Source organism: Rutilus rutilus, assembly GCF_951802725.1.
Source record: "Rutilus rutilus genome assembly, chromosome: 5".
NCBI lineage: Eukaryota > Metazoa > Chordata > Actinopteri > Cypriniformes > Leuciscidae > Rutilus > Rutilus rutilus.
Genome location: NC_140213.1, coordinates 29,137,134 through 29,152,830, shown reverse-complemented (window position 1 = coordinate 29,152,830; position 15,697 = coordinate 29,137,134). Strand labels below are relative to the sequence as shown.

The following is a 15,697-nucleotide window of genomic DNA, read 5'->3' as shown; positions in this document are numbered from 1 at the left end:
GAACATGCCTCGCCACCAATTTTCATGAGCACTTTTTGGAGTACTTCAAATGTATATCTGACCTCCTTGGGGTAAGTGATATTCAGAGCATAAAGACGCCCCATTAGTACAGCAAAGGCATTTGACACGTCCTTTAAGCCATCAAGCACAATCTCCTCCTCTAACACCACAGCCACATCAAGGAGGTTTGCAGTGTTCTCCTCTGTGACCACCAAGAGTCCAACATTCATCCCCTTCACCACCTCTTCCTCATCAGTTGGCTAATAAGAGAAAATGGAAATTACTATGAATCATAAAATTACAAAGCATTTGTAGGTTAACAATGAATGAGTTTTAAACAGAGGCGTGCCTGCGTCAGAATAAGGGTATGTGAATAATCTATAGTACAATTAATGGTAAATGTTCTTTAATGTTTTAATTATTTTAACTATTCGTGTTCCTGCTGCACCTCCAGAAGAAGTGAGTGTAACTTTTATTAACCTTTATATTAATCTTTGCAAATCGCTTGCACGCTTCACGATGAATGCGGCTAAGGTTTACACTCAGGGTACATTACGGCATGTTTTCTATGTACGACGTTCTCAATATAATTCATAATCCCACGTTTATAATGAACAACGTGTTATGGTTATTGTGTTATTACAAACTGTGTACGCAGGTGTTAAAGTTAACGTGGTAATACCACACTAAGCTTACTTTTGTAACGGTGTCTGTTACTGATTAAGAAGTAATGTCAAAAAAACAGTTATAACTGCATGAAGATGAATGGTAACACAAAAATCGTAGGTGTCCTTCAACTGCTGTTAGAAACATTCCTGCCATGACCTCATGTCAGTGCTTCAGCCCTGACAGTTGTACCTAACACTGCATAGATAACGTTACGCATCACTGACAAGCCTACATTTACCGAAAAAAACAAAATTTCATGACCATTAGCTGTAACATCAATCTGTCAATGAACTAACGTATACATCAGTAAACACATAGCGTTCGTATCTCACTACTCTACCCTGCCAGTACACACAAAGATAGATCAAAGTGACATTACGTTAACCAACCATTCAGAAACGCCCTGTTCGAGCCTTAATTGTCGAACTTCTTCGGGGCCGTCATCTTGTTCCGGGTCCGACTCCGGTTCAAATTGATACGGTTGCACAGTGTCCTCAGAGACTCCCACTGCCATTCTTCAAAATATACCCTCAACTGTTGTCAAGGCAACACTCCATGTGTGTTGTTGTGTCAAAACACCCCACAGAACAGAGGGGCGGGGTGAGCAAAGCTCATTATCATTTAAAGACACATGCACTCAAACGGCATGCTGAAAACAGAGCTGTTTTTGACCAGGTAAAATTAGTGTTTTCTTACAATACTAATGAGAATTTTTAATTAAAGTATATTACAAACTTTTCATTTAGACCCTAAAGAATCATATTAACTTGTACAAAAATGACATTATATGACCCCTTTAATGAATAAAACAACGGCGCTGCGCACTTAAATTTTACCTGCCACAAGGTGACACTGTTTTTAGACTCTCTTGATGTTTCGAATCTTTTCCCGGAACAATCAGGGGAAAGCCTCAGTGCTTCAGGAGGCTTTCATTTGCCCATCCTTGCTGGACACAAACGCACACGCTGCATGGTATCAGTTGTTGGTATCAGAAATGTTTTACAAGCACGGTAATGACAACTGACAGAGAACAAGTGAAACACAAGGGGCTATTTATACACAGGGGCAAACAAGATGACAAGTAACAAGACACACCTGGGGAAGACTAATTAACATGGAAAACTACAAAACTACAAACATGGCCACAGGAACAAGACACAAGAATGAACACAGAAACAAAAGGAACATAAAATCCATTCAACATTCCAAAACAGGCACAACACCGGGATTGTGATTAAAGATGATAAATAATAAACAAACAGCTGTCTAAAAGATAAGAGACACTTTATATAATAGAAAATACTTTTTGTAATAGAACATACAAATATAATTCTTACTTATATAATATATTAGTCAGTATCATTCGCAGAATTGCAGTACCCTTAACCTTACAAGGTGATACTGTAGTTTGTGTTCTTTAGTTTGAACCTTGCTGGTTTGATAGGCCTACAATGTGTTTGGTTTCCTGTCCTGATAGCTTTAACTACTTTGCCTATCCTGTATTATGATATACAAATTATGGTATTATGGACATGTACCATGTACCATAGCTGTTTTTTTATTTTTTTATTTATTTTACATTTCTATAGTACCATGGAAATACCATGGTACGGCAAAAATCATTAATGAGACTGATTAATGTGCCATGGTATGTACACAATGGGGCTCCAAGGTACTTTGAAGAAGCATGGGAACTACCATGATATTTTAGGAAGTGGTGAAACAGTTATTTGTAGCCTCGATCTGCTTTGAAAACATTGTTGTAAGTAAGAGACTCTAATCCAAATGTCCTGTATTTGTAAGAGCTCTCTCACTGTAAATTCATAAGACTGTCTGTCAGTCTGTTCATTGTCAGAGGAGGGCGCTGTTGACTCGAGCTCTGCTGACACTCTGACGTTCGTCTCTATAACAAAAAAAAAAAAAAAAAACATTGATTCATTAAATAAAAAATAATAAAAAATATCATGAAATAACATGTATTACGGTGATATCATGTTTAAACCATGATGGAAATAACATTGTGCTCTTTGCAGTAGCCTACTGTGTAATATGTTATGTAGGCTATACATAATTAGGCATGCCATAGGACAAACCTAGACCATGTCACATAATAGGCTATTATTCAGTATTTAAGTTCCTTTTTGTAAGGGAATTTATGTAATATACATTGGATAAACGTTTCAAATAATCTCTCAAGAACACAAAAGAAAAAGCGATACAGATGAAACGTGATCTTAGCTATATCATGTTCGGAACACAAGGTGGCATTGTTGTTCTTTCCCAGCTAACCGAGCTGAATTATCACCGGGAAATCATGGCCATTCAGAATGATCCTGATTTATTCATTACCCCACTTGTTGAAATATGAGACTAGTTTACATATTTCCCGTTTCAATTGCACGAGTAGCCTGTAAAACCACTTTCTTCCCTTTCTCTAGTACCTCATGTAGAGGTTAATTACAGACACTAGAGGGCGCGCGAACTAAAAAAAATGCTATATTACCGTATGTTATATTATGTTGTTTGTTGTTTTTATTATTATTATTTTATAATTATCTTTATAAATAATTTATATAAATGTGTATAATTTTATATTATGCATGATTTAAGGGAAAAATAACAACTGTAAGATCAATTGTAAAAGTATAGAATTGGGTTTTATGAATTATTCATTTAATAGGCTGCCTGAGAAAAATACGTTACAAATACATTTTCGTCACTATCAACTCGCGTTTTTCTTTTTTTTTTCTTTTTTAAAAATATGTATTTGTATTATTATCATTGTTGATGTTTTTGTTAATGATAATAGAAATATTTAAATAATATTGATGTTTGTGCAATAAAAGCCCTACATTTCCTGCTTAAAATACACCAAAAAAAAAAAAGAAAAAAAAAAGTGCGTACATAAATTGGCGCATTTTTCTGACTTTCGCTTAGGCTGTTTTCACACAGACTACACATACATGAATGTTTATGCATATGGATTGTTAGAGCATAATTTAGTATGGTTTATTTCCATGCACACGCACGCACGCATGCATTCGTATTTGGCCATATTGGATGATTTTTGCTCGTGCATGTGGCGAATGGATGGTGCACTGAGTGACTGGTGCGTTCAGTCGTGCGTCAGACACAGAGGTCCTCCCCTTGTGTTTCCATGTAGCTGCCCCCCTCTCTCTCTGGCTCTCTTTCTATCCCCCTCCCTTCTTCTCTTCTCTTCTGGCATCCCCCATCCCCCATCGCTTTATGTGCTTCCATACAGCCTGAAAAATCAACCGGAGGAGGAAACCTTCACACTCGCGGAGAATAGACTGACCCTCAGCAACCCAGAAGATCGCTCTAAACCGGGATCACAGACTGGATCAGGGAGACCTATTTAAACCCTCGTATACCGGTAAGTAACATTTTATGTAGTTTGATTTCCAAAGTAGTGTAGTGATTTTCAAAGTCCAGAAACACCATCCAACCACCATTAGAGCTTCACCACCATCAAACAGCAGCAATGCTTTTCTCCTGCCAATGTGTGTTAGTGATGGTGAGGCTCTTTCTAAAACTGTCTGATGGCGATTGAAGAGAAAACAAATGCACTCGCTTCACCTATTCGAGTTTAGAATATCGGTTAAAGCCGTTTTCCGGACGGATCCATGAATGAGATGGATTTTTTCATGCTGACTTTGTTCATTCCCTTGTCATGCATTTGGACATTCCATAGAGCTGAGACACAGAGACACTCAAAATGGTGTCTGGAGGAGTTTGGGGCCTTTAAACACACAAGAGATCAAATCATAAACGCTGTTATGAGGAAACACGAAGCGCGATCAAAAAATCAGACGTATCAATGTAACAGCGATTATGACGCAATAAAGATCTTTTGTTGTTCAGCGTTACATTGTAACGCGCATTCAAGCGCCTGTGCTACTTTCTCTCTTTTTTGTTGTTGCATTGATTCACGATGCTTTCTGTTTTATGCCATTATCGTTTTTATTTTTAAAAATTTTTTGGCGTATTTTTATCATTGCATTCCTGGTTGATTGATACAAAGGAAAACAGCACATTGGTCCGTATTGAATACAAGTCAGTGTGTTTTTAGACATAATTCATGACCATTTCTGTGCATGTTTATGAAATTAATTTCATATTTACAGCCATTCATAGCCAGTATGTGGGTACTTTATGTTTTAGTAAGGGAATGCAAAACAATATTAACTCCATCAGTTGATATAACAATGGATGACGTTTTACATTGCAGTCCATGTTACATATTGATAATTAATAAACATTCAAATGTTTATTATTGTGCCTAAATCAAGAAATAAAACATAATTGGAGCCTTAAATGTAAAAATAATCACTATTGACTGTTCTTATTATTATTGATCACAATAATAATAATGGTATTGTTCTAGCTCTGACCAAAATGAACACAGACGATGTAATGTGAGGTTACCCAACAAAAATGTTAAGTGTTCAGAATCCAAAGGCCAGAAAGCTGATGTTTATTCAAATCTGTGACGATGCTCTGAATCGGTGATGCTTGGATCATTGCAGACGGCTTCCTCGTCATGTGCTCTCCAATCCACCATTCAAGCAATAAAAGTGTCAATTGCTTTTCTGATAGATGGTCTTAACGTTACAGTGGCTGAACAGACACAGAAAACGCTTCGTTTGTTTTCATTGATAGTTTTATTATCAGCTCGAAATTCAATTTGTATAGAAAAGCTTGCCATCGACTGAGAGTTATAAAAGGTTTATGTATTGTGCTGCAAGTATGCTGAAGCATGTGGGGTTTTGTCATTATTAAAGGATTTCTTGTAGGAGTGACAGGTGCTGGAATGCAAGAATTGGGAGGGGGTGAGGGGGTAAACATAAAGGCAATTTAATGAAAAAATTACTTGCATTAATAAGATCAGTTACTAAAAAAAAATATATATATATATATTAGTACATGTTTATGTCTAGGAAATGCACAGTTGACAAAAAGCACTGAGCTTGAGTTCAGATGCAGATAAAATTAACTTTTATTAACAATAGTAACATGCAAAAACCCAGATTTTTATATAAAAAAAAAAGAAAATTCTACTCCTATTAAATGTAGGATACCATTGTTCTTCTATAGACTCATACTGAACTGACCAACAGTCAGTTATATAAAAATATATAATTGTGTATATATATAAATATATGTGCTCCTCTGCCGCCATCTACTGGTTATAGTAGTAATTTCATGTCTTTTTTTATTTTTAAATAAAAGTGTTTGTTTGCCACCAAGTGTTAGTTTTCCTGCAAATGTTGAACAAATCATGTTTTTGGTCATCACATTAAAAAATAACATTAAAATTGGATAATATTTAGAGCACTTTGAAGTGCTGGAAAAAAGTGTAAAGCACTGGAAAGTCATTGAAAAGTGCTTGAATTTGACTCTCAAAAGGTTGTACGAACACTGAAATTAATAATGGAAAAACATTATTTCTGCCACAATATCATGATTACAGTAATATCGTCACTACATTAAATCCTTGGTAACTGTTGTTGATTTGTGGACTTAAAAGCTTTCTATAACTTAAGCACAACGCTTCTTGGTTTCCATGTCGCTGTTTGATCTGATATCTATGGTTTATAACAGAGAATTTTGCGTAGAATTTGAACACTTCTCACTTGATCTCGCAGTGATGCTATTGATTCTACTGCGAATTCAAGTGCTTTCTCACTGGATCTCCCGGCGCTGTGTAGTAACACACAGTTGCGTGATCGAGATCGGCCCGCAAGTAAAGCCTGAGCTGTGTTTGAAATCGCCCCCTAATACTCATTCACTATTCCCTATATTACTCCACTAATAGTCCACTTAAAGAAGTGAGTGAATTTAGAAACTGAATGTGCCGGAAGGGCTGCCGCTTTTGCGTCGGTTTTGCTTGCTGTTTAATAATAATTTTACGCTCAGCAAACTGGCAGTTCCAGTAGTAGGATGAAAAGATTAATGGAAACTAGCATGTATAAACCTAAATTTAACAATTGAATAATCAACTGAAAAGAAATGTATATGATATTACTCTGTAATCACATTGGACCAGCGGTTTGGAAAATGAATGAATGGATGATTCAGCTGCAGGCGCCATCTTCTGGCGAGACGCGGGAATTAATTCGTTGTGACCCTCACAGTGGGTATATAAAATGACAATGAGTATTCTTTAGCCATTGAGTGTGAATTGGTTGCACACTCGTTATTCTGGTGCATTGTGGGATTGAATGAGTATGGTTTTGGAAAGAACTACAAATGGCTGACCCCTTAAATAGTGCCCTAAAGGTATAGAGGGTTATTTCAGACAAAGCTCTGGTTTAAACCCGCTGCGTCCGCAGGAGCGCGAAGGTGTGCATGGCCAAAATGATGCCACCGCGGTGTGGACAGTCGTGTGTGTGCACTGCACAGCATTTTTTTGTAACTTGTCCGCGCAGCTCCACTTCTAAAGATGTAAGACGTCAAGGTGATTATGGCCGAGCAGGAAATATGCCTTTTTTAATAAAAATAAAGGGCAATGTTTAATAAAAATGTTTATGAAATGAAATGAAAATATTTAAGAGATTGTTGTTTAATTTAGTTTTAGGCTATACATATGTTCTCATATCCATATATTTGGTTCTAATGTCACAACTTCTCACAAGTAATCATCTCAAAGTTTACTGAGTTTTACACGATTCTTTGGTTCCTTTGTAGCATGGGTTTGGTGAAGTGTAATAAAAATAAACATCATCACGTGCGTACCTTACTTCTCACTGCTGCTTCCTGATGGTTTTAGAGGACATTTACTCTGAGTAAGAATAGAATAGAGCAATGGTATCATGTACTTGTACTCATTAAAATGCTCCGATACCAAAAACCAACACGATGCAGCGCGAGTACAGTGTTGTGTGCAGACAAAGAAACACTGACAACAGAGCAAACCGAGAGCTTAATGGATATATCAGAGAAAGAGGTCTATGAACTTATGAAGTAACTGTATCAAATTATAATATTGCACAAATATTTATGCCTATAAGCTGCTGTGTGCGAACTGATAAGCGAAACACGCGGATTGGTTTGAGCGCACAGTAGCACAGATGTTTGAGCTTGTCGAGCACATCCCTTTTTCAGACATCGCTGGAAAGTTTGTAGCTCGGTCGGATATGTCAATAGCAAAGAAATTAAAATGGAACATATTACTAACTTAAACTGACGGTAAAGAGAGAGCACTTTTGTTGCATGCTCATGATTGCTGATCGCTCACTCTGCACATGCGTCATTTTATGGATTAAATCTAAATGGTATATATACAGTGCTATGCATAAGTTTAGGCACCCATGCTAAAGTTGACTAAAAAGAGGAATAAAAAATCATCTTTTGGAAACTGAACTTAATGCCTTAATTTAAAAAATTAGGAAAAATCCAACCTTTAAGGACACCAATTTTCTTTGTGAATGAATAATGTATCGTAAATAAATAAATGTTCTTCTTTAAAATACAGGGTGCATAAGTCTGGACACCCCTATGTTAAATTCCCATAGAGGCAGGCAGATTTTTATTTTTAAGTATTTTTTGTAATTTTTTTTTTAGGATACTATGCATCCTGATAAAGTTCCCTTGGCCTTTGGAATTAAAATAGCCCCACATCATCACATAGCCTTCACCATACCTAGAGATTGGCATGGGGTACTTTCCATAAGATCATCTCTCAATGCAAGTCAAACTAGCTATTAGGCTAACTTAAATAAAACCATGCCAATCTCTAGGTATGGTGAAGGCTATGTGATGATGTGGGGCTATTATAATTCCAAAGGCCAAGGGAACTTTATCAGGATGCATAGTATCCTGGATCCATGAAGTAACTGGCCTTTAAAAATAAAAATCTGCCTGCCTCTATGGGAATTTAACATAGGGGTGTCCAAACTTATGCACCTTGTATTTTAAGGAAGAACATTTATTTATTTACGATGCATTATTCATTCACAAAGAAAATTGGTGTCCTTAAAGGTTGGATTTTTCCTAATTTTTTAAATTAAGGCATTAAGTTCAGTTTCCAAAAGATGATTTTTTATTCCTCTTTTTAGTCAACTTTAGCATGGGTGTCTAAACTTATGCATAGCACTGTAAGTGAAAACATTAAATGTTACGTGATTTATGCGTAAGAAGTAGTTCCCTACGTTATTGCAGGAAACTTAAATTTAAATTAAAGATAAATATGATAGCAATAGAATGAACAGTAAAAGTAACAAGCTTATACAATACATTTTAACAGGCATAATTAAGCATGAAAATAACTGAAGGAAATATCTATTTGCTAAACTAATTAAGCCAATTAATATGATTCATATCCTTTTGGTTTCTCTAAATGTTATGAAAATACAGGTATCGGAAATCGTATCGGCGAGTATCAAAAATGAAAGTATTGGGCTACTTTTCCCAGCTCCCTACTTTTTAATGTTTTTTTTACAATTTAGCATGAAAAATGACCACTTAGCAACCCAGCAAGATTATGTACTTTAAAAAAAAGTTAATTTTAACTTTTACAAAAAGTAAATAACCACCTAGCAACGTGCTAAAACACATTCAGAACACCTTAGCAACTGGCAACTACCGATAACACATTGTGCGCTACACATTTTCTTCAGAATAGTTAACGTAAAATTACCAGTTGAGGTTTAATGGTTTGGATTTAGCGATCCTGATTATTTTATATAAAGAATCATGGCTGTAAAAGGAAAGTATACGCATTGAAAAGTAGAGATGCTTCTGTGTATAGAGTGTAGCACATTTTGGTGTTCATTAGTCTCACAGTGTTTGTCTTCTTTAATTATGGCCTGGAGAACTGTAGTGTAAGATGGCACTCAATGTGTACGATTTAGGGCTGCACGATACGTTGTTTTTGTATCGAAATTGCAATGTGCACCTCCATGATAGGAATGTGCGATGTCAAGTATAGGGATCAGAGTTGTTCTGTGATCCATACAGACCGTGCCCCACGGTTCGAAACGTGCATGGTTCTCTGATTAATTGTTTAATAAAGATCATCATAAAGTGAATGCTTATCATTTGCACGTATTTTAAGTCGTCAATTTAAACATTCAAGCGATTTTAAACTATTCAAGCAAAAGAAGACGCGAAAGAGAAGTCAATTCGTACCGCACGCGCTGTTTACTGTGCACACACATTCTTTTCCGTGTGTATTTGTGCTTGAACGGACACATACAAGCAAAGTTATGTTGAAAGGTTAGTTCACCCAAAAATGAAAATTATGTAACGAATTACTCACCCTCATGTCGTTCCAAGCCCATAAGGCCTTCGTTCATCTTCAGAACACAATTTAATATATTTTTGATGAAATCAGAGAGCTCTCTGATCCCTCCGTATAATATAATAACCAATTTCAAGGCCCAGAATGGTAGTAAAGACATAATTAAAATAGTCCATGTGACTACTGTGGTTCAACCTTAATTTTACGAAGCAACGAGAATATTTTTTGTGTGCAAAAAAACAAAACAAAAATAACAACTTCAACAATTTCTTCTCGTCTGTGTCAGTCTCCTACACTGTTTACGTTCTACGTCAGAATGCCGGATCACCATTGGCCAGCTCCTGCGTCAGCATCACACGCATGCATCATGGTTCTCTCGTGAACAGCGTCGGCCAATGGTGAGATTCATAAAAGTAAGGTTGAACCACTGTAGTCACATGGACTATTTTAATGATGTCTTTACTACCTTTTTGGGCCTTGAAAGTGGTCATTTAATTGCTGTCTGTGGAGGGGTCAGAGAGCTCTCTCCGATTTCATCAAAAATATCTTAATTTGTGTTCAAAAAATGAACGAAGGTTCTTTCGGGTTTGGAACGACATGAGGGTGAGTCATTCATTTTAGGGTGAACTGATCCTCGTAAACACAACAGTCGCTTATGGCTTACATGAGATGCGTATCATTATATTGGATCTGTGCATGAGGTCTTAGACAGCAGCAGATATTTTAAGCTGCTGTCATTTTGTGTCATTAATGTTAATCAAACAACAAAATACAAAGAGAAAATCACTTTTTAAAGCTTTAACAAAGATTAATTAAATTAAATTTAAACAGTGAAGACCATGCATTTTTACATTTGATTATTCAATTTCTTTGTATACGGTATCTTTTTTCTATTGTATTTATCTATGCTTGTAATTTGTTTATAATTTTCTATGCATATTCACTCCCCTAAAAAAAAAACTCACCAGTTATTCTAGTATGATTAATTCTTCCAAATAGAGCTGTTCAAATTGTTTTCATATCGCAATATTTATTGCAGAAAAACAAAATATCGCAATGTCGACTTTTTTTTAAAAAAAATTTATTTTGCAGCCCTAGCAAGATCTCGACAAAACTCACTGCTACGTTTCCCTTGAACAACCTCTAGACTTTTCGAGAACCTCTTATTTATCCGCACTCTCAGTGCTCAGTAATTGGGCTGCTGATATTTCCCACGAGTGTTTGCCACAAACGTTACAGTGCAAGTCTGTGGCAACGTGTTAATTGTCACAGTACTTGTCTGCGCACTTCTGCATTAATGCGTCTTTTTTGAGACTCCTTTTTCATCTGAGGTGGTTTTATTTTTGAGTGGAAAAATTGCTGGATGTTTTTTGATGAACTGTCTGTGTGTGAGCCAAATCCACAGTGAAATGAGAGGATTATGATCGACGGCACCTCTCAGCTGTGTGTTAGCTTATACATTCACTGCAGTAGTGCTTATAGGCCTCAGATTAACCACACACACACACACACACACACACACACACACACACACACACCCTGAGGGGATGTTGGTTTCCCTTGATAAACAAGAGCAGAAAATGTTCAGAGATTGTGCCTTGTGGCTACAAGGAAATCCCATTAGATATGCGATTCCGTTTCAAGGTATCAGTGTCTCCTCATGAGATCATCTAACAGTAACATCAAATATAATATTATAATGTATAATATAATGATGTATAATTGAACATGAGTATCTTGTGCTTTGGAAAACAAACTTTCAATGGTTATAATAAGTTTTTTGTGCAGAGTTTGTGAATACGGAATTGATTACAAATTACATTGCGAACATTGTAGTGAGTAATGTAACCTATTACATTACACATTTCAGGTAATATAATCGGACTACTTTTTGATTACTTTTAGATTACTTTTGACCTAATTTATCCTGTAAAATCTTGTACAATATTAAGGTCATTGTACTATAAAACTCAAAACTTCCTCATTAGTCCAAAAACAGCTTTTAACATTTAATGTTAACCAAAACATTATTATGACACCTTATTCTAAAGTGTTACCGTATGCTTTTCAGGTTTTCGCAAATGCCATCAACCTCAACCTTGTGAACAACACGACTCAGAGATTAGAATCAGAGCAAAAGGTGTTTAAGAGGATAATAACCAGCTAGTGAAAGCAGGACTTTACTAGAGTTAGTGAGATTATCCTTACAAAGTCCATATAATTCTACTTTCTTTGTTGCTAATTTTCACGCTCTTTAGTTAAAGATTTAGAAGAGGTGGCTGAATGTATCTTTGACTTTTAAAGGTTTAAAAGCCTAATTAATGTTCCTTTTTAGGAATTAGTAAGAAACTAGACCAAAATTTGATCACAAAGTGGCATTAATATGTATTATGTTGATGTTAGTGAGTGTGTGCTTGGCATGATGCTGATGCTAATTGTTAGCATTGTGGAGAACTTATGCATGCTGTGTGAGAAGTGGTGAACAAACGTCTTCTAAACATCATCAGAGTGGCGTGTAGGCTGAGACGGTTCTGGATGGGCGTATTTTTGGACTTTCTGTGGGCAGACACTGAAATCACTGCCTTGCTGAATTTCTCTGTGGGAAAAATGAAACTCCTACTGGTTTTGTCACACCAAACACATTAAAATGAAAAAAGATTAGTCTCCTTTTCAAGGGAGTAAACAAAGGAGTCTCTCGCTGTGCGGCTCTTTTGAAAAGCTACTGTAATTGAGCTACTATAAACTACAGATCATAAACACATACGTACACATATGCTCACAGCCACCCAAATACTCATTCAAGTCTATTTCAAGACATCTCACAGCTGTGACATGTGTAACACGTGGTTTAGGAGCGTTTAAAGTAAGTATAATGAAGGTTATGTAGTAGTTATTTACAGCACCGAAGGTTGAGTAAGGAACCAGGGATAGTTCGCCCCAAAAATGTACATTTTGTCATCTTTTACAAACCCTCATGTTGTTCCAAACCTGTATGAGTTTCTCTCTTCTGTTGAACACAAAAGACGATATTTTAAAGAATGTTGGTAACCGGACAGTTGACGGCATCCATTGACACTATGGAAGTCAATGGGTGCCGTCAACTCTCTGGCCGTGCAGAGAGTTTTTCAAGGGCAGGGGCTCAAATGTAAAAAAGAGACATCTATCGCTAAAGGTACATCTCACTCAGCTTCCTATAGCTTCCTAGGTCGTGAATCAGTATATTAATTACGGCACTAGTAAGGAAAGTAAGGACCCTGGCTCACTACACATTGGGACACTGATGACTCTATTTCCCAGAAGCACCTCAATGCAGTCCACAAGATCCAGTGGACGGGGTTGGATCCACATCTAAGGGGTGGAGATTGGTAGGTTTAGGGGTGGAGATGGGTAGGTTTAGGGATCAGGGGGTGGAGATGGGTAAGTTTAGGTATGTAAGGTGGGAGGAGTTGGATCTGGATCCAACTCCTCCCCCTGGATTTCATGTTCTGCAGTGAGGACCAGCTCCTATTTCCAGCAACATAACGTCCTCATTGTACATCATCACTAATGGTATTTATGAACAACAGCTGAACTGATATCTTTCTGACATTGTTTTAATGCTATTTAAAGTACATTTTAATAACTACTTTGCTTCTTACATATTTGTGCAACATTTTAGAGGTAAATGAATTATAAATGTTAGCTAGATTATGTTCATTATCTGTCTAGCTATGTATGTTTATGCTGAAATAGAACAGGGACCTTTTTGGGAGCGAAAGTTTCAGTGTACTGGAAGGATTTTTCGATTGAGACAGCCCTTGAATTGGCCAACTCCCTGATCAGTGCCCTGACTACTCAATTAGGGGAGCTGATTGAGATGCACCCTATATGGAGTATTGTTTTGTTACTACTGTAATTATATTAATTGGCAAGATACTCTCTCTCTCTCTTTGTAAACAGACTGTGTAATCACAATTATGAATATGGGATATAAACTTCTTATATGTACAATAAGCAGAATAATTGCAATAATTAAGATCAGAAAACATGAAGCTTGCAGTGTAAGAATGCCAATCTGTCAGTCAAGACTGAAACAAGAAACAATGTGTTATGTCAATGACTTCTAATAGTCTGATGGCAGATAAAAACAGTCAAACCAACATGCAGATTGTCGCTGTTTATAGATTAGATTGTATTCAGGGGAGTGATAATATGTCTCCCCTCCCCCTCCATCACTCATATCTGCTCACTGTCGCCCTCTCAGCAGGACTGTAGACCCTCGGGCAGTGCGCGCACTTACACAGTCTCGCCTTCAGGTCTGACCAGATGGCAGACAGTTTTCATGTCCAACAGCTGCCCGTCAGATCATCTGAATGTGTGATTGTTTCTGATATCCATTGATAAGATCAAGGAAATTATAGCTGCGTTTATCCTCTGTGTGTGTGTGTGTGTGGTCCTGGTAAACCCTATGTTGTGGGGACCGAATTCTTCCACAAAGATAGCAAGTTTTTGACCTTGTGGGGACATTTGTTTAGTCCCCATGAGGAAAATCACTTATAAATCATACAGAATAACGTTTTTGAAAATGTAAAAATGCTGAAAATGTTCTGTGATGGGTAGGTTTAGGGGTAGGGGATAGAATATTGTTTGTACAGTATACAAATCATTGTCTATGGACAGTCCCTATAAAATATGGAAACCCAATGTGTGTGTGTGGTTGGGGGGGGAGTATGGTCTCCGCCAGCTGCTGGTTTCTGTCCATTGTCACAATTTGCACAGAAATCTTGCTGAACCAACACATTTAGGTAAATGTGGACTTTGAGTAGAGAGTGACTCGGTTCGTGTGTGTTTGGATGCTGTATAGGCTGCCAAACATAATTTAATGTCACACAAGTACTGAGCATGTTCAGCACGAACTCCCTCACACATAACCTCTGAAGAATGCAGCGGCATGATGAAAGACTGTATGACAGACAAAGGACAGAGAACGTGAATGAAATTGAATGCATATGTTTGCAATGGAATAATTAGCAACCTATATACTGGGTTCTGCTTATTTTATTTAAAAAATAATTATAATAATTTAGAAAATGTTTGCATTTTGAATCCATTATTTTGTGATCTGAACTAATTGCGGTTGTCTGGAATGGAATACTCCTACTAAATTTTGCCTATTATTTTGTTGAAAAATAGTATGTAAATCAGTACTAACTATTCAATGATAGTCAACAGTGGCATGGTTACTAAATTTATTTCCTGAATCCTATTATGTAAAAATGTATTAGCAGTCTTTGAATTTAAGAAAATCTCTACATGGTATGAGTAGTTTGTTAAAATTCTGTTTCAAAGCCAATGAGTTGATGTTAAAAATCATAGTTGATATTGCTTCCTGTTTGTGTCACACCGGAAATGTAGGTTATAGTACATTGCATTATGGGATGCAGCAGATGTAGTGGGTCCTTTAGGTAAACTGCCGTTCAAAAGTCTGGATTAAGAAAGAAATTAATACTTTTATCTAGCAAGGATGCAGTAAGGATGCCCCTGATCAATCCGAACACTCTTAAATATTAGTTTTACTGTATTTTTAAAGGTTGTATCAGCGATTTCAGGCCCAAACATAAATGATCACATTCATCTAATCTTTCCTAACGATCCGCTAGCTGCCCGCCCCATAAGCATGCCGTCAAAAAAAACGTGATAAATAAATAGTCAACCAATCACCGACAGGGGTGGGTGTTGTGAGGTTTTGCGCTCGTGCACGGCTGCCTATGACTATGCCTATGAGAA

At 36.8% G+C, this 15,697-nt stretch overlaps 1 protein-coding gene across 3 annotated transcripts in view; it reads left to right on the top strand.

Annotated features, from left to right (window-relative positions):
- Positions 1 to 3,537: 3,537 nt before the first annotated feature.
- Positions 3,538 to 15,697, top strand: part of fam168a (family with sequence similarity 168 member A) — a 56,874-nt gene continuing 44,714 nt past the window's right edge. Inside the window, exon 1 of one of the 3 annotated variants that reach the window (XM_084409589.1) lies at positions 3,538 to 4,063. The gene's annotated coding sequence lies outside the window, so the exon portion shown is untranslated. The remainder of the gene's footprint in view (positions 4,064 to 15,697) is intronic. The other 2 variants (XM_084409590.1, XM_084409591.1) reach the window with 2 other exon arrangements.